Here is a 20,733-nt window from a genome sequence, read left to right on the forward strand (position 1 = left end):
ATCTAGGCATGCTTGTTGTCGAGTTGGTTCCGTTATATTTTTATTAATATTGAAATTACTTAATAGATTTTGAAATAATTTTGATATCTGATTTTCTTTTAATATATCAATGTTAAAGTCTCCGACTAATATATTATTTTTATTATTATTGATGGTTAATTTATGGAGAAGTAGTTCTAAATTTTCAATAAATAAAGTAATATTTGAGTTTGGTGTCCTGTATATACAAACAATGTAGCTATTTATCGCTCTTACTTCAACAGCACAACATTCAAATATATTTTCGGTTGAGTATTCAGAACACTGATCGAGAATCTTATAATCTAGAGATTTCTCCAATAAAATACAACTACCTCCTCGTCTTTCATTCAATCTACAAAACGTCGAAACGACATCATAATTTTGCAGTATGAGATTAGATTCTTCTCCCCTTTTTATAAAAGTTTCAGTAAGAAAAATGATACTTATATCTTCTTATAACTTCTATTTCAGACAACGCTAGCTCAATCCATTCTAGCTTATTTAAAACTCCAGCAATGTTTTGGTGCAAGAGATACTTTTCCTTACATGGTTTATGGTCGAAAAAAATTAGCTTGTGTATGTGTATTTTCTAGATTAATTGTTTGAGTCGCTTTATTACAATAGTTTTTAACTGACAATATCGTTTTATCAACTTGTGTAGACTTTTTGGTTTCTAACGCTTCTATTTTTGTGTTTTAGTTTATTTAACCAATCCTTGCATACCAAAAATTCCTTTTTATAATGCTGACTTTCTAATTCGTTGCTGATTTTGTTGCAAACTTTATTAATATAATTATTTTTAGCATTGTAATATCCAGTATAATTTACATTTGAATTCAAATATTTACAATTTGGATATTGTTGACATATTTGTTTTAAATAGTTATTAATAAGAATTTCGTTAAGATGAGGATTTTTCACAATATTCAATATTATAATATCAGTACCTTTTAGGTAGCGTAGGAGGGCAGCAGTCTCAGACATAAATACGAACGGATTTCTATCGTGTTCGCCTAAACTAAGAATTAATTGGTCCGTTTGGCAAGTTTTTATTTTGTAACACGATTCGATTATATTTTCTGTACTGGCTGAAGGTTTTGTTTCTGCTGAGATTTCATATTTTGAAGTCAAATTAAACGTGGAGTCGAGAAGCCAAACCCACACACTGTTTACCTCCAAAGATAAATAAACGTTTTTTCTTTTTGGGTTTATTTTCCTCATGTTGCATGGATGTCGACACACTTTTTTTAGGCTTGAGATGATTATCATAGGGATTTACAATATCAAAATCAATCCTACGTTTAGCTTTTAAAGTTCTAAGTGATGAGAACTTTTTGAATTTCTTATTAATGCTATTTTGGTCGGTGTATATATTCAAAGTAGTTATTTTTCTTTCCAGTTCACTAATTGTCTTCTTTAAGGAATTGTTTTCTAAAATTAATTCTTCTATTTCTTTATTTGCCTTGTCTAATAAACATTGCAACGTGAGAATTTTTGAAATCATCTAATTCGCAATTAATTGTAGAGAGGTCCGGTAAGCTTTTAATGTCTTCACTAGTGCTAGGTGATGTATCTAAGTAAAGGTCATCCATAGTCTGATTCTGTTTCCGTTTGCGTAAAGTAATATATTCTTTTTCCTTAATTACTTAGTATTTAGCACATTCAATTTAGATAACAATAACCACCTTACTGTTTATAATACAATAGATAATAGATTATTAAATAACAAATATTTGTTAAACCACGGAGCTATTCTTTATTTTAGAAACAGAATTTCATAATGTTAATTAATCACGGTGTACGTTAAAAAATCATATCTGATGAATTAACTGTATTTTTTCTATACAAATACGAAGCAATTAGCAAATTAGAGTTATCTCTTTTTCGCTTGCGATAATTGCATTTACTATCCTTCTTTGACGTGTAATTGTAATGTAGTGTGCTATTACAATGTTAAATTATTCATGTGTGCGTTAGTGTATCATTTACAAACACCGAATGTTGTCTAAGTAACCTATATATACTTTTAAATATCATTGGCTATAACTAAAATAAAGATAATATACTGATAAGTGAAAACTAAAGATTTATTGTTGCGATAAATACTGAAGAACAAAATCTATTACATAGAGGTCAAGCTCAATAATAATTATATTTGAAACAAAGTAGGTACTTTTTACCAGTGGGAGGCTCCTTTGCACAGGATGCCGGCTAGATTATGGGTACCACAACGCCGCCTATTTCTGCCGTGAAGCACTAATGTGTCAATATTATTGTGTTTCGGGTCTGAAGGGCGCCGTAGCTATTGAAATTACTGGGCAAATGAGAACTAACAACTTATGTCTCAAGGTCACGAGTGCAATTGTATTGTCGTTATTGTTGAAAGTCGTGAATGTGTCATGCCCTCGATTTATAAGAAACCAATAACTGCATGTTCCTGATAAGGATCAATCTTTGTAAAGATATATATTACTAAAAAATAAAAGGAAATACCAAATTTTCTGTTTTATTATTTTAACACGGAAGAAAACTCACCTCTGATTCAAACTTTTTGTTAGAAATCTTACTTTTTTGTTGAAATTCTATCACGGATAAAGCCTGTCAGGTATCAAATGCCGTATCCCGTATCAAAAGGTATCAAAAAAGGTCATTAGAGAGACGTATTAACTTATGCGTGAACGGAAACCATTTTGAGAAACTTATTATTTAGGTAGAAGTGAGATATGAATAGCTCTTTGTAAAAAAATTCTACGATTATCTATTGATAATATAGAATGTAGTTTTTTTGAAAAATCATACCGGTCGATTTCCATCAAAAGTTTAAGAAATTTTAAAAAACTAAATATTCAGTTATTGGTTTCTTATAAATCGAGGGCATGACTCCTTTCACGACTTTCCTCTAAGTTTCGTAGATAGTGCGAACACCAACTTACTTGGAAGCAGCAGGTCTAGCACACGGCCTGTTTTGTCCGGACTCGTTCTTGGCGATGTTGACCTGCGAGTCCCGGGTCACCTCCGCCGCCTTCTCGTAGAGCACGTCCCGGTAGTACTTGAACCCCTCGTACAGCACGCTGGCCACGAAGATCGCGACCGCCGACCCGAAAAGCTCCAGCGCGCTGGAGGTTACCCACCCGCTGAACAGGATCTCCTGGTGCACGCTGGTGTGGAACTGGAACACAGATGGTGAACGTTGTACATACAATAAGTGAAGTACCGACAGGAAAACGTCAGCTGGTATTGATGATGTATCAGGAATCACTAGTGATCCTGGCTGGACCGACAACTGTCTACACCAGACAAACAGGAGCAGCAGAATAGTGGGGCCAGCGGCGTGGACGACCTCCAAGCATTAGAGTGAGAGTACCGATATAGGATCGTCCGGTGATGACTCGGCTTGGGTCGGCGCTCGTGATCCACGCTACAGCTGGTCCTCACTGACGCACGTAGTTAAACCACTAGTTATGAAGTCATACGTGCGGGACACAACAGCTGTGCAAACAATTACTTGAGCTGTAGATAATTCTGAACGAGTACGTAATAAAATAAATAATAATAATAATCTCAACTCGAATCAACATATGGAATACGACTACTCTGTCACAACCCATAACTCATGTATAAGAAATATGAACATGGTGCTGCGTAGAGTCACGATCAATATTTTAACATCTATTCAGTAAGAATCGCTATAACGGGAATCCAGGCGAATAGTAGACATAAGTTCCAGTATGGAAACTAACCATTGTAGACAAAATATTTACCACACGTCATTGTAGTAATAGGGTTGTGATGTTATTTTTCTAACCGACATTAAAAAAGGAGAACGTTCTCAATACGACTGTATTGTTGGGGCTCTGCGGAGCATTTTATTTCATTTATTTATTTATTCAAGCCTTAAAACTGCTTCTAACTATAAAAAACTGTTATTCTAATATAAATTATAGTTTATACGTCAACCCACTGCTGGGCGAAGGCCTCCCCCTTTTTCTTCCACAATATTTTGTCAGCTGTTGATCGAGTCCAGAGTACTCCTTCAAAGGCAATAAATTCATTGATCCACTTGGTGGTAAGTCTGCCTCTTTTACGTTTTGCTTCTCTCGGATACCATGATGTGACCAGACTACTCCAGCTATTGCTAGATCTTCTTGTTATATGTCCTGCCATTTCCATTACATTCTTTTCGTTACTCTTGTAACATCTTGCAGTTTACTTTTTTGTCTTATGTTCTTATATTTTGGTATCTTATCTATTAACCTTATGTTTAAAATATTTCTTTCCATTTTCGCTGTGCTGTTTTGACTTTCCTAAGCTGACTCCTATTCAATGCCCACGTTTGACAACCATACGTAAGGGACGGGATTATACAGCTATTGAAAGTCTTCGTTTTTAAGCTTACAGGTATATGTCTGTTTTTAAAAATGAACTTTAGACTCCAATATTTATTTCAGCTTTGTTGAATTCTTTTTTCAATTTCTGTATCTTGCAAATTATTTAAAGATATTGTTTGACCTAGATATGTATATAAATGTCTACAACTTTTAGTTTGCAATTATTTATAGTAACACATAATATAGTGACACGGGAGTGGGTCAGGGATTGGAAATAATACTCCGCTTATAGGAACGAGTCTTTATTTGCCTTCACTTTTTCTGAACTTGCACTTCGCCGGTCTGCCGCTGTTCCTCTTGTGGGCGGCGGTACCTTCAAGGCGTCACACTGCACCGAACACTACTTCTCTTCTGTCTTCTTCTTCTTAGAACACTTCCACTTTTCACTACTTCTTCTTTTCTTCTTCTTCTTCTTTACACTTTCGAGTCAGAACTAGAACTGCCGTAGGCCACGCTAAGTACGGCTTATATACCCCCGGATCCGTTCTATTTTCAAAATGATTCTCCCATTCCATCTTTAAATTTAAATTGTACTAGAAAATTCTTTTAACTATTTTTATCTTGCTTACACATTTTCCATCCCTTTTTTTCTGTTTGATTTGATCCTGAACTTACTAGAAATTTCCTTTAACTTTACAAAGCCCAAAAAAATCCATACACTGGTAGGTGTATCGAACCCGGGTCTACAGCGTCTAAAGTAAACACTTTTCCGCTGAGCTACGAATATTGCTAACGAGCTGTTGAAATTAACAATGTGTTGAAGTCTGACAACTCTCGTCATATACTTCGAAGCGTTGGTACGCAACACTGCCCCCTCCCAAGACATGATCGTCCTGATCATCGTTGCTTCCGTAGTACTTAGCCACCCGATCGACATGTATGATTTTCGGGGGACTTCGAGGGGTACGCTGGATCCTGAGAGTCACATAATTTATCCTTGTGATTACTTTGTATGGTCCCTCCCAACTTGGTTGGAGCTTCGGAGACTTCCCCTTTCGCCTTACAGGATTGTGTAACCAAATCAGGGTTCCCTCTTCAAAACTAGGAATATTAGCTCTTCGATCGTAGCGGGTCTTCATCCGTTCACTTACCTTAAGCCCAGTTGTTCTAATTTCCTCGTAGATGTCAACCATCTTTTTCCGTAACTCATCCACATATTCTGTTATACTTTTCGGAGTATCCGGTGGACAGCCTGAGAGTAAATCAGCTGGCAATTTCAATTCCCTGCCAAAATTGGCGTACGCAGGAGTCACCGTTGTCGTCTCGTGTATTGCGCTTCTATACGACATAAGAAACAGTGGAATGTACTCATCCCAGTTATCCTGATGACTGTCCACTACTTTTACCAGATGTCGCTCCAATGTTTGGTTGAACCTCTCCACCATCCCGTCCGACTGTGGATGATATGGTGTAGTTCTGGTCTTATGGATTCCCAAGATCTTGCAAACTTCTTGAAATACTTGTGACTCGAAGTTCCGCCCTTGGTCACTGTGCAACTCCAAAGACACACCGAATCTGCAGAAAACTTCATTCACCAGCTTCGTCGCAACGGTAACTGCTTCTTGATTCGGTAGAGCAAATGCTTCCGGCCACTTCGTAAAATAATCCATCACCACCATTATGTAACGGCTTCCAGCTTTGGTGACTGAAAACGGTCCGGCTATATCCAGAGCTACTCTCTCCCATGGAGCCCCAACATTGTACAACCTCATAGCTCCTCTGCTCCGGGTTTGAGGTCCTTTGACAGCTGCACAACTCTTGCATTTACGGCACCAGTCTTCCACATCATCACGGCAATGCAACCAGTAAAATCGTTCTTTAATTTTTATGAGAGTTCTTCTTATTCCCAAATGTCCACCTGAAGAACCATCGTGATAAGCTCTCAGGATCTCGTTCACCTTCTCCCTGGGAACGACCAGTTGCAGATGGCAATCCTTTCCTTGCGGGGTTTCCCATTTCCGGCAGAGCAACCCGTCATGCATCGCCAAACTATTCCATTGTGCCCAGAGACTCTTGGTAGCCGTACTGTGTCTAGCCACTTCAGACCATTTTGGTTTAAGTGATCCACTTGCTAGCCAATGTAAAAGTGGTTGAAGATCCTTATCATGTTCCTGAGCTCTCCTCATTGCATCGTTGCTCCAGTTCCCATCGATCGAATCTGTTCTGATCAGTCGGATTATTGGATTTTCTTTCTCCTCCTGACGAATGCAATGTTTGCATTCCGTCGGACAAGGTCTTCTAGATAAAGCATCTGCGTTTCCATGAGTTTTTCCTCCTCGATGTTCGATTTCAAAGTCATACTCTTGAAGTTGCTCAATCCATCTGGCCACTTGTCCTTCCGGATTCTTGAATTCTATTAACCACTTCAAGGCGGCATGATCAGTCCTTACGAGGAATTTGCGACCCAACAAGTACTTTTTAAAATGTTGTAATGTCTTCACCACGGCAAGTAACTCCCTACTAGTTACACAGTAGTTTCTGTCCGGCTTCGATAAAGATTTGCTAAAGTATGCAATTACAACTTCTTGATCTCCCCTCTTCTGAGATAACACTCCACCAATTCCAGAATTGCTAGCATGAGTATCTACTATGAATCTTCCCTCCGTGTCAGGATATCCGAGGATAGGTGATTCACATAGTCGTTTCTTTAACTCTAAGAAAGCTTGTTCGCAGTCTTCATCCCAGGAAAAGGCTCTTTTCTCCTCCGTCAGTCGATATAAGGGCTTAGCAACATCGGAAAACCCTTTCACAAAGCGTCGATAATAAGAGCATAGTCCTAGAAATGCTCTCACATGTGTCTTTTCTGTCGGCGTCGGCCAGTCTTTGACAGCACTTATCTTGGCAGGATCCGTCGCAACGCCTTGCTCCAAGATAACGTGCCCCAAGTAATTCACCTGACGTTAAAAGAAGGAACATTTCTTTGGACTCAACTTCAAGTTGGCACCCTGCAGTTTTGCGAAGACTTTTTCGAGCTTCTTAAGATGATCTTCAAAACTTCGTCCCATAATGATTATGTCATCCAAGTAGACAAGGCAGGTTTCTCCCAACATACCTGCCAGCACATACTCCATCAACCTTTTGAAAGTAGCTGGGGCGTTGCATATTCCGAAGGGCATTGTTTTGAACTGCCATAATCCTTTTCCGATTGAAAAAGCCGTCTTCTCCTTGTCTTTGTTGTCCAGATCAACTTGCCAGTAGCCACTTTTCAAATCCAGAGTAGAGAACCACGTCATGCCACAAAGTGAATCTAAGGTGTCATCGATTCTTGGCAATAGATAACTGTCCTTCTTAGTAACATCATTCAGACGCCGATAGTCCACACAAAATCTAGTTGATCCATCCTTCTTCTTCACCAGAACCACTGGAGAACACCATGGACTCGACGACGGTTCTATCACACCATTTTCTTTCATATCCCGAATCATGTCGTCCACTTCTTGTTCGCGTGCAAACGGAATACGTCTTGGTCTTTGCCGTATCGGAACAGTGTCTCCTGTGTCGATCTTGTGTTTCACCAATCCAGTTCTTCCGATGTCCCCGTCGTTCTTTGAGAAAATCCCGGAGTAGCGTAGCAGGAAATTTCTCGCTTTTATTAACTGTAGCTTGGTAAGATTGTCCTTACAGCCATCCAGAAGTTTCTGTATGTTCACATCCTCGTTTGCAGCTACGGTCTTCCTCCCGTCTTCACACTTTCTTAACCAAGCTATCTCCTCACAAGCTCCGATCACTGTTCCCTTCCTAATGATTTGCTTGTTCTCATGAGGATTAAACACGGGAACCATCGCAATCTGGGAGTAACCCACAACAGTCCTGGCTGGGATCCATGTCGTGTCCGATGTCTCTCTTTCTATTATAGCGCATTTACAAGGTCTTCCTCTGTCATCCCTTGGCAGGACTACCGGGACTAGGGTCTGCGATCTCGGATTTAAAGTAGTGTCTCTTAAGCACAACACTTTCCCAACAGTTCCACCTTTTATTGGAATTTCTTCACCTCCTTGCTTCAATACACCATGTTTCATGTCAATGCTACACTGATGATTTCGAAGAAAATCAAACCCAATGATGCAGTCATCTGTGATATCCGCTATTACCACTTTTTGCCAGTACAACGTATCCCCGAGTTTCATGGCCATGACCTTCTCTCCCTGGACTGGTATGCGCTGGCCTGTAGCTGTTGTCAGTGTTAAGTTTACATTTTCTCGCATATGTCGTCTTTAGATGCTCTCTAGTCTCCTTTGGCTAACGACTGTACGTGAGGCTCCCGTATCCAAAGTGAAACGGCAAGATTTTCCATTTATCATTCCTTCTATAACCAAAGTGTTCCCGTCACATGCTTGCTTCACGAAGATCCTTGGGGATTTCCTTTTACCGGCCAGTGCCCACCCCGCTGCTCTGGCCTTTTCCTGTTGCTCCAGCGGTGACGTTGAGATTGTCGCATCCTCCCTACCTTGCGTTGTGCGCTCACGTCTGGGGCAAGTGCTCCTGAGGTGTCCTCGCTTCCAACAGCCGTAGCATACCGGGTTGTATTTTCGCATTCGGCTGGAATCGGCTGATACAATTTCGCGGAGTCTCAACGCCCGAGAATCGTGGCGAACCGCTTCCACTTCCAACGCATGTGCCACCGCTTCCTTTAAACTAGTATGATGACTCAATCGTACGGCTGCTCTTACTTCGGCGTCCCGTATTCCATCGATGAACACTTGGAGCAACATTTTTTCTATTGCAGCTGACGACGACTGATATGCTTTACGCACTAGCTTCTCAGCTTCCACGGACCACTGCTGCAGAGTTTCGTTGGCCCTTTGACTGCGGTCCTTAAGTTGCGCCCGATACACATGCTCAAGGTGTTTATCGCCATAACGTGCATCCAACGCGTTAAGAAGGTCCGTATAGGTTACTTCCTCCTTCCCAGCGCCGAGTGCTTCCAATACGGAAAGTGTTTCATCACGGAGTGCTAGTGTGAGGGTAGAGTGTGCTTCTAGGTCACTCCAACCACTTGCTCTTCTGACCGTCTCTAATTGTAGCTTGAAGGCGGCCCCGGAAGACTTGCCGTCGTAGGGGGGTACTTTCAAACTTCTGGTCGATGTGATTCCGCAGGTGACTCCTGGGTTGGCTGAAGGACCCCCACACATGACCTTCCTATTGAGCTGATGAATAGTTGCTTCCATCTCCCCCATCTTCCTCTCCACAGTGTCAATCCGGGCGATCTCCTTTTCTACAGTGTCAATCCGGGCGATCCCCTTTTCTACAGCGTCAATCCGGGCGGAGTTTTTCTGCACCACTGATAAAATTTCCTTGGAGAGGCCTTCATGCAGACCTCGCAGCTGCTCCTCCTGTCGACGCACTTGCTCCTCCTGTCGGAGCGCATGTTCCTCTTGCAAGCCCCGCAGCTGCTCCTCCTGTCGGCGCGCTTGCTCTTCTTGTCGGCGCACTTATTCCTCCTGTCGGTGCGCTTGTTCCTCTTGCAAGCCCCGCAGCTGCTTCTCCTGTCGGCGCGCTTGCTCTTCCTGTCGGCGCGCTTGCTCCTCCTGTCGGCGCGCTTGTTCCTCTTGCAATCTCCGCAGCTGCTCCTCCTGTCGGCGCGCTTGCTCTTGCATCATGGCGGCCATCTGCTGCATGAGCGCGCTGATGTCTACGGCAGGAGCCTGCGGTGCTGACACGGTCGCACTGAGTCCAGAGCCGGATGCTTGTTGTGACTCGTCCTCTGCCGCTGCAGCTGCTCCCGCTCGCGTGGTCACTCCCTTCTCGTTCCTGGGCACTAATGGCATCTTTCCAATCCCACTTCTGACAACAATTGACACGGGAGTGGGTCAGGGATTGGAAATAATACTCCGCTTATAGGAACGAAACTTTATTTGCGTTCACTTTTTCTGAACTTGCACTTCACCGGTCTGCCGCTGTTCCTCTTGTGGGCGGCGGTACCTTCAAGGCGTCACACTGCACCGAACACTACTTCTCTTCTGTCTTCTTCTTCTTAGAACACTTCCACTTTTCACTACTTCTTCTTTTCTTCTTCTTTACACTTGTACATTGTAAATTTAAAGATGGAATGGGAGAATCATTTTGAAAATAGAACGGATCCGGGGGTATATAAGCCGTACTTAGCGTGGCCTACGGCAGTTCTAGTTCTGACTCGAAAGTGTTAAGAAGAAGAAAAGAAGAAGTAGTGAAAAGTGGAAGTGTTCTAAGAAGAAGAAGAAAGAAGAGAAGTAGTGTTCGGTGCAGTGTGACGCTTTGAAGGTACCGCCGCCCACAAGAGGAACAGCGGCAGACCGGTGAAGTGCAAGTTCAGAAAAAGTGAACGCAAATAAAGTCTCGTTCCTATAAGCGGAGTATTATTTCCAATCCCTGACCCACTCCCGTGTCAATTGTTGTCAGAAGTGGGATTGGAAAGATGCCATTAGTGCCCAGGAACGAGAAGGGAGTGACCACGCGAGCGGGAGCAGCTGCAGCGGCAGAGGACGAGTCACAACAAGCATCCGGCTCTGGACTCAGTGCGACCGTGTCAGCACCGCAGGCTCCTGCCGTAGACATCAGCGCGCTCATGCAGCAGATGGCCGCCATGATGCAAGAGCAAGCGCGCCGACAGGAGGAGCAGCTGCGGAGATTGCAAGAGGAACAAGCGCGCCGACAGGAGGAGCAAGCGCGCCGACAGGAAGAGCAAGCGCGCCGACAGGAGAAGCAGCTGCGGGGCTTGCAAGAGGAACAAGCGCACCGACAGGAGGAATAAGTGCGCCGACAAGAAGAGCAAGCGCGCCGACAGGAGGAGCAGCTGCGGGGCTTGCAAGAGGAACATGCGCTCCGACAGGAGGAGCAAGTGCGTCGACAGGAGGAGCAGCTGCGAGGTCTGCATGAAGGCCTCTCCAAGGAAATTTTATCAGTGGTGCAGAAAAACTCCGCCCGGATTGACGCTGTAGAAAAGGGGATCGCCCGGATTGACACTGTAGAAAAGGAGATCGCCCGGATTGACACTGTGGAGAGGAAGATGGGGGAGATGGAAGCAACTATTCATCAGCTCAATAGGAAGGTCATGTGTGGGGGTCCTTCAGCCAACCCAGGAGTCACCTGCGGAATCACATCGACCAGAAGTTTGAAAGTACCCCCCTACGACGGCAAGTCTTCCGGGGCCGCCTTCAAGCTACAATTAGAGACGGTCAGAAGAGCAAGTGGTTGGAGTGACCTAGAAGCACACTCTACCCTCACACTAGCACTCCGTGATGAAACACTTTCCGTATTGGAAGCACTCGGCGCTGGGAAGGAGGAAGTAACCTATACGGACCTTCTTAACGCGTTGGATGCACGTTATGGCGATAAACACCTTGAGCATGTGTATCGGGCGCAACTTAAGGACCGCAGTCAAAGGGCCAACGAAACTCTGCAGCAGTGGTCCGTGGAAGCTGAGAAGCTAGTGCGTAAAGCATATCAGTCGTCGTCAGCTGCAATAGAAAAAATGTTGCTCCAAGTGTTCATCGATGGAATACGGGACGCCGAAGTAAGAGCAGCCGTACGATTGAGTCATCATACTAGTTTAAAGGAAGCGGTGGCACATGCGTTGGAAGTGGAAGCGGTTCGCCACGATTCTCGGGCGTTGAGACTCCGCGAAATTGTATCAGCCGATTCCAGCCGAATGCGAAAATACAACCCGGTATGCTACGGCTGTTGGAAGCGAGGACACCTCAGGAGCACTTGCCCCAGACGTGAGCGCACAACGCAAGGTAGGGAGGATGCGACAATCTCAACGTCACCGCTGGAGCAACAGGAAAAGGCCAGAGCAGCGGGGTGGGCACTGGCCGGTAAAAGGAAATCCCCAAGGATCTTCGTGAAGCAAGCATGTGACGGGAACACTTTGGTTATAGAAGGAATGATAAATGGAAAATCTTGCCGTTTCACTTTGGATACGGGAGCCTCACGTACAGTCGTTAGCCAAAGGAGACTAGAGAGCATCTAAAGACGACATATGCGAGAAAATGTAAACTTAACACTGACAACAGCTACAGGCCAGCGCATACCAGTCCAGGGAGAGAAGGTCATGGCCATGAAACTCGGGGATACGTTGTACTGGCAAAAAGTGGTAATAGCGGATATCACAGATGACTGCATCATTGGGTTTGATTTTCTTCGAAATCATCAGTGTAGCATTGACATGAAACATGGTGTATTGAAGCAAGGAGGTGAAGAAATTCCAATAAAAGGTGGAACTGTTGGGAAAGTGTTGTGCTTAAGAGACACTACTTTAAATATAATATCAACTGCGAACCGGAACCAATAATATAATATCAACTGCGAACCGCAGTGCGGTCGCTCGCTCCCACGAGATAATAAAATAGAGGTCGCGTTCAGCGAGAGAGTCCTACTATGTTTGGTTGGTAATTGATACGTCCTGCCCATTACAATGCAGTGCCACTCAGGATTCTTGAAAAACCCAAAATTCTGAGCGGCATTACAATTGCGCTCGTCACCTTGAGACATAAGATGTTAAGTCTCATTTGCCCAGTAATTTCACTAGCTACGGCGCCCTTTAGACCGAAACACAATAATGCTTACACATTACTGCTTCACGGCAGAAATAGGCGCCGTTGTAGTACCCATAATCTAGCCGCCATCCTGCGCAAAGGTGCCTCCCACTGGTAAGCGTTAGCGGACACGATTTTGTGATATTTATTTTGTACTTCCACAATAGATAACAAAAAAAAATTACTCATTTTATTTTGGCAGATCTATATAGTTAAATGAAAAGTAAAGTACATTCGAACAGTTTAATTATTTTCAACTTCTATGTGACCATATCGTGTATCTTTACCACGCTTACAGTACACAGCGTCAAAAAGATACAGTCACCCATTGTTTTCAAAAACATGGCAACACCAATCGTTTCCATATACATCGATTCACCGAAAGTAACCAAATAGATAGCGTCATCGGAAGTAGACAAATACATCGGGACACCATAAACGTGCCAAACACTTTCAAAGCACCAAATATATCGCTACACACAAAATGTTGAAATATATGACAGACAACTAATGATGTACCTATTAATATTAAACTCATATAATAGTATTAATTATTTGGATCAAGTCACAAATTCAAATCTTTTTATTCAAAATAGGATATGGCATTACTTATTGAAAGTCAAAAACTACCATTCCAACAACGACGACGCAACGAATGCCTCAGATCTGAGAAGAATGGGCGCAACACTCAGCGAGCTTTTTTTTCGTCGAAAAAATATGTTTACAAATTAATATTGTACAATTAAACTTATTATTTAATAGTCTGAGGGCGGTCGCTCCAATCTGTGGTATCATTAAGAAAGTATTTTATGTTCTGGTGACCTTTACCACACAAACGTTTTTTAACATATTGACACGAGAGTGGGGTCAGGGATTGGAAATAATACTCCGCTTATAGGAACGAGTCTTTATTTGCGTTCACTTTTTCTGAACTTGCACTTCGCCGGTCTGCCGCTGTTCCTCTTGTGGGCGGCAGTACCTTCAACTCGTCACACTGCACCGAACACTAGGGTCTTCTATCTTCTTCTTCTTGGAACACTTCCACTTTTCACTACTTCTTCTTTTCTTCTTCTTCTTCTTCTTTACACTTTCGAGTCAGAACTAGAACTGCGGTAGGCCACGCTTAGTACGGCTTATATACCCCCGGATCTGTTCAATTTTCAAATGATTCCACCATTCCATCTTTAAATTTAAATTGTACTAGAAAATTCTTTTAACTATTTTTATCCTGCTTACACATTTTCTATCCCTTTTTTTCTGTTCGATTTGATCCTGAACTTACTAGAAATTTCCATTAACTTTACAAAACCCAAAAAATTCCATACACTGTTAGATGTATCGAACCCGGGTCTACAGCGTCTTAAGTAAACACTTTTACGCCTAAGCTACGAGTATTGCTGACGGAGCTGTTGATATTATCAATGTCTTGAAGTTTGACAACTCTCGTCATGTACGTTGCTGCACGATATGACGTTTGACAACTCTCGTCATAAACGTCGAGGCGTTGCTACGCGACAATATCTTTTGATTAACGTAATACTTTTGTTTTGAACATTTTCTGTAATCTTGTTTAAATAGCATATACATCGCCCCACAAAAGACTTACTAACTCGATTTAGCCGAGTAGTAGGCATTATAAGTTTATGTTCCTGGTGTTAACATTATGGTTATGACAGTTTCTAGCAAATTTACTTATTTGCCTATGAACATACATAACATTATCAAGAATATATTGAGAAGCAACAGTCAAGATGTTAATTTCTTTCAATTTTGCTCTCAATGATTCTTTAGGACCTAGGGTTATAAATAGCGCGAATAGCCCTCTTCTACAGCACAAATATTGTATTAATATCAGCAGCGTTGCCCCATACCAATATACCATATAAAATAATCGCGCCGCGTCCACACGCCATGTTTGTGTGTCAGTTGATTTGGTTCCTGCAGGGGAGTGTGTCACCAAGCTGCCCGCCGCGTGCAAGAATGTCGTGTCCGTACTCAGTACTGTGAGAGACTGTTCACAAAACTGTTTATTTTGCATTAATTATGTAAGCTAATATAATATACTTGCCGAGTGTATAATAAGTGTGGATAAGTGTAGTACGTGTAAGTGGGTATCTACCGGCTCATCACATCATACATTGGCTGTATAATATTAATCTTAAAAAACTGATAAGTGTTTGTTTGTTTCATTGGACGCGCGCTGATCTCTGGACCTACCGGTGGATTTAAATAATTCTAACTATTAATACAGTTAACACTTAGACATATGTACATAGCCATCATACACAGACTATAAAGATAAATGGTCAACAGTTAACAAATTTAAGTTTTGCAGACGATGTGATACTATTTGCCAACACAATTCTGAACTTAAAAACAATGATTCAGGATTTACAACAAGAAAGCAAAAAAGCAGGACTGTTGATGAACATGAATAAGACCAAGTTAATGGGAAGTACTGAAGAACCTATTGCGAACCTAAGCGTAGCAACGCTTCGAAGTATATGACGAGAGTTGTCAGACTTCAAGACATTGTTAATTTCAACAGCTCGTTAGCAATATTCGTAGCTCAGCGGAAAAGTGTTTACCCGGGTCTACAGCGTCTAAAACGCTGTAGACCCGGGTTCGATACATCTAACAGTGTATGGAATTTTTTGGGTTTTGTAAAGTTAATGGAAATTTCTAGTAAGTTCAGGATCAAATCGAACAGAAAAAAAGGGATAGAAAATGTGTAAGCAGGATAAAAATAGTTAAAAGAATTTTCTAGTACAATTTAAATTTAAAGATGGAATGGTGGAATCATTTGAAAATTGAACAGATCCGGGGGTATATAAGCCGTACTAAGCGTGGCCTACCGCAGTTCTAGTTCTGACTCGAAAGTGTAAAGAAGAAGAAGAAGAAGAAAAGAAGAAGTAGTGAAAAGTGGAAGTGTTCCAAGAAGAAGAAGATAGAAGACCCTAGTGTTCGGTGCAGTGTGACGAGTTGAAGGTACTGCCGCCCACAAGAGGAACAGCGGCAGACCGGCGAAGTGCAAGTTCAGAAAAAGTGAACGCAAATAAAGACTCGTTCCTATAAGCGGAGTATTATTTCCAATCCCTGACCCCACTCTCGTGTCAATATGTTAAAAAACGTTTGTGTGGTAAAGGTCACCAGAACATAAAATACTTTCTTAATGATACCACAGATTGGAGCGACCGCCCTCAGACTATTAAATAATAAGTTTAATTGTACAATATTAATTTGTAAACATATTTTTTCGACGAAAAAAAAGCTCGCTGAGTGTTGCGCCCATTCTTCTCAGATCTGAGGCATTCGTTGCGTCGTCGTTGTTGGAATGGTAGTTTTTGACTTTCAATAAGTAATGCCATATCCTATTTTGAATAAAAAGATTTGAATTTGTGACTTGATCCAAATAATTAATACTATTATATGAGTTTAATATTAATAGGTACATCATTAGTTGTCTGTCATATATTTCAACATTTTGTGTGTAGCGATATATTTGGTGCTTTGAAAGTGTTTGGCACGTTTATGGTGTCCCGATGTATTTGTCTACTTCCGATGACGCTATCTATTTGGTTACTTTCGGTGAATCGATGTATATGGAAACGATTGGTGTTGCCATGTTTTTGAAAACAATGGGTGACTGTATCTTTTTGACGCTGTGTACTGTAAGCGTGGTAAAGATACACGATATGGTCACATAGAAGTTGAAAATAATTAAACTGTTCGAATGTACTTTACTTTTCATTTAACTATATAGATCTGCCAAAATAAAATGAGTAATTTTTTTTTGTTATCTATTGTGGAAGTACAAAATAAATATCACAAAATCGTGTCCGCTAACGCTTACCAGTGGGAGGCACCTTTGCGCAGGATGGCGGCTAGATTATGGGTACCACAACGGCGCCTATTTCTGCCGTGAAGCAGTAATGTGTAAGCATTATTGTGTTTCGGTCTAAAGGGCGCCGTAGCTAGTGAAATTACTGGGCAAATGAGACTTAACATCTTATGTCTCAAGGTGACGAGCGCAATTGTAATGCCGCTCAGAATTTTGGGTTTTTCAAGAATCCTGAGTGGCACTGCATTGTAATGGGCAGGACGTATCAATTACCAACCAAACATAGTAGGACTCTCTCGCTGAACGCGACCTCTATTTTATTATCTCGTGGGAGCGAGCGACCGCACTGCGGTTCGCAGTTGATATTATACTACTTGCCTGAATATTCTGCTGATAATGTATCTGTGGTGGAACAGATAATGCAGTGACAGGCGACTGTGTGTTTATATAGATACACTGTGAGTATTTAGCAAAACATGTCAGCCATCACCAGAATTGTGTAAGTAATTATCTTCCCCTCCATAACGTAAGAATGTGAAAATACTTGTGGCAAAGAAAAAGTTGAAAATCTGATATCAAATAGTTCATCACGGCCACTGCATTAAGTTATCTTTAATAAGTTTACAGTATCGCCAGTATAGACGAGATCGTTTCCTTCTAACTTTATTATTACATACATACATACATAAACTCACGCCTTATTCCCGTCGGGGTAGGCAGAGACAATAGAATGTCACTTGCTTCTATCCTTACAAGTCTCACGCGCTTCCTCTACATTCATTACTCTTAACATATTTTTCTGCCTCATGCCGGGGTATGTGTGTACGTTAGGGAGGATATCTGCTGTCGCTGTCTCGGCAATTTTGAGGGTAGGGACCTGTCCACTCTCTGGCTCCGCGTAGATTTAGAGGACCGCTTCCGGATCTATGCGTGTGTCTACAGGTCCCATAGTGGTAACGCAGAAACCGATCATCTCATGGGCTGCGTTCAAGCGGCAATTGACGACGTACTTGCACAGATCCCCTCCGCTGAAATCGTAGTCTTGGGTGATTTCAACGGGCACAATGCCGAATGGCTTGGATCACGTACCACAGACTACGCAGGGCGATCTGTGCATAATTTTGCATTGGCGTATGGTCTGTCCCAATTGGTTGAGTCGACAACGCGGCTCCCGGATGTGGATAGCCACATGCCGTCCTTATTGGATCTTCTGCTGACTAAACATCCCGATAGTTACCAGGTCTTTGTCGACGCCCCTCTCGGAACGTCCGACCATTGCCTGGTCAGGAGTGTAGTGCCTATCCGACGCCAACGTCGCACACCACCAGCGACCCGCCGCGTTTGGCACTACAAGTCAGCAGATTGGGATAGGATGCGTTTTTTTTTGCATCCTACCCTTGGGGCAGGGTTTGTTTCCCTTCGGATGATCCCAGTGCCTGCGCCGTTGCAGTAGCCGATGTGATACTACAGAGTATGGATATTTTTATACCAAACTCTGTAGTACCCATCGGTGGCAGATCACAGAAACACGTCGTCAAAATCGGCGAGCAGCTTTCCAGTTACCCGACCGGAACACGCATTTTCTGGTCGTTGTCGAAAGCTGCTCTTGGTTACTTCAGCCAGCCGTCCATGCCGCCGTTGCACATGAGAAATGAATCCCTGGCCCATACGGCAATAGAGAAAGCCGATCTCTTGTGCACTCTTTTCGCCTCCAACTCGACTCTTGACGACAACGGAAAAACACCGCCACCGAGTTCAGACAGAAAACTGTTAGGCGAGCTCTGTTTTCGTTGGACGTCAGAAAGTCGAGCGGGCCGGATGGCATTTCTCCAATCGTGCTTAGAACGTGTGCCCCTGAGTTGACGCCGGTGCTAACGCGTTTATTCCGGCACTCTTATTCTAAAGGCGTAGTCCCTGACTCATGGAAGTCAGCCCTTGTCCATCCGATCCAAAAAAAAGGAGACAGTTCGGATCCGGCAAACTACAGGCCTATTGCTATTACCTCCCTGCTCTCCAAAATGATGGAGAGCATAACTAGCCGTCAGCTCTTGGTATATCTAGAGGGTCACCAGTTGATCAACGACCGACAATACGGGTTTCGCCATGGTCGGTCGGCAGGTGATCTTCTGGTATACCTAACACATAGATGGGCAGTGGCTATTGAAAGCAAGGGGGAAAGGCCTGGCAGTTAGCTTGGATATAGCGAAGGCCTTTGATCGTGTATGGCACAAGGCGCTCTATCCAAACTTCCATCATTTGGGCTTCCCGAGAGCTTGTGCAAGTGGACCTCCAGCTTCCTCACTGGGCGCAGCATACAGGTCGTTGTCGACGGATATTGCTCGAACCCCGTGAATTCTGGAGTGCCCCAAGGCTGTGTGCTGTCTCCCACGCTGTTTCTTCTGCATATCAATGATATGTTGGACACCTCCAACATTCATTGCTATGCAGACGATAGCACTGGTGATGCCGTATACACTGGCCATGCAGGTCTCTCTCGGGAAATCGTCGACCAGTGCCGGGAGAAACTTGTGTCTTCTATCGAGTCCTCTCTTGAGAAGGTCGCGGAATGGGGTAAATTGAACCTTGTCCAATTTAACCCCCAGAAGACTCAAGTTTGCGCGTTTACCACTAAAAAAACCCCATTTGTCGTATCACCGCTCTTCGAGAACACTTCTCTTAAAGCCGCGCCTAGTATCGGAATACTGGGGCTCGAAATCTCGAGCGATTGCCAATTTCGTGGTCATCTGGAAGGCAAAGCCAAATTGGCTTCAAAGAAACTGGGCGTCATTAATAGAGCACGGCAATACTTCAAGCCGGCTCACATACTAGCGCTCTACAAAGCGCAGGTCCGGCCACACATGGAGTATTGCTGTCATCTCTGGTCTGGCGCACCCCAGTATCAGCTCGATCCATTTGACCGCGTGCAACGCAGAGCAGCTCGAATTGTCGGGGACCCAGTGCTCTGTGAACGGCTGGATCACTTGGCGTTGCGTAGAGACGTCGCTTCATTGTGTGTCTTCTACCGCATTTATCACGGGGAGTGTTCCGAAGAGCTGTTTAACCTGATTCCTGCCGCCGAATTCCACCTTCGCACGACACGCCACAAGTTAGGATATCATCCTCACCATCTGGATGTGTGGCGGTTCTCCACAGTGCGGTTTTCAAGGAGCTTTCTTCCACGTACTACAAAGCTGTGGAATGAGCTTCCTTGTGCGGTGTTTCAGGGACGATACGACATGGGTACCTTCAAAAAAAGCGCGTACACCTTCCTTAAAGGCCGGCAACGCTCCTGTGATTCCTCCGGTGTTGCAAGAGATTGTGGGCGGCGGTGATCACTTAACAACAGGTGACCCGTACGCTCGTTTGTCCTCCTATTCCATAAAAAAAAAACATATATGCTCGCCGGTGGCGGGTGCTCCGGACCTTTCCTTTTCTCAAAATTCCCCAATTTGGTTGACGAATGTTCTCCGAGGTCTTGCCCACACACACTTGTCTTATATATTTGATGCATCAATCTTTCTTCACTCATTCGCTCCACGTGTCCAAAATTATTATTGCCAGTAATAAAGGCTGACGTTGAAGTACTTTGTTACTTATCCGACACAGAGATCCGATCAGTGAAAACACGGTCCAAAGTAGTCGTAAAACTATTTCTATGGTAGTTTACGCACTAGATCCGGCTTCCGTCATCGTAGAAATAGTTCTACGACTACTTCGGACCGTGTTTTCACGGATCCTACGGATCGGACTCCGATCGGACGTAGTGCGAATGCGCTCTAACACACTCATACAGATACTGACCACCATGGCGTGGCCGTGACCTCCGTCTCCCCCGCAGTGGTGTGGCTGCATGTCCGCGGCTCCAGTGTCGTGGTTGTGAGCTGCTGTCTCCATTCCTGGAACCATCACCACTAACGTAAAAAATAATTTCCTTAAACTAGGGCCCTATTCTCAAGGTGTTTCATTAGAA

Source organism: Leptidea sinapis, chromosome 19 (assembly GCF_905404315.1).
Source record: "Leptidea sinapis chromosome 19, ilLepSina1.1, whole genome shotgun sequence".
NCBI lineage: Eukaryota > Metazoa > Arthropoda > Insecta > Lepidoptera > Pieridae > Leptidea > Leptidea sinapis.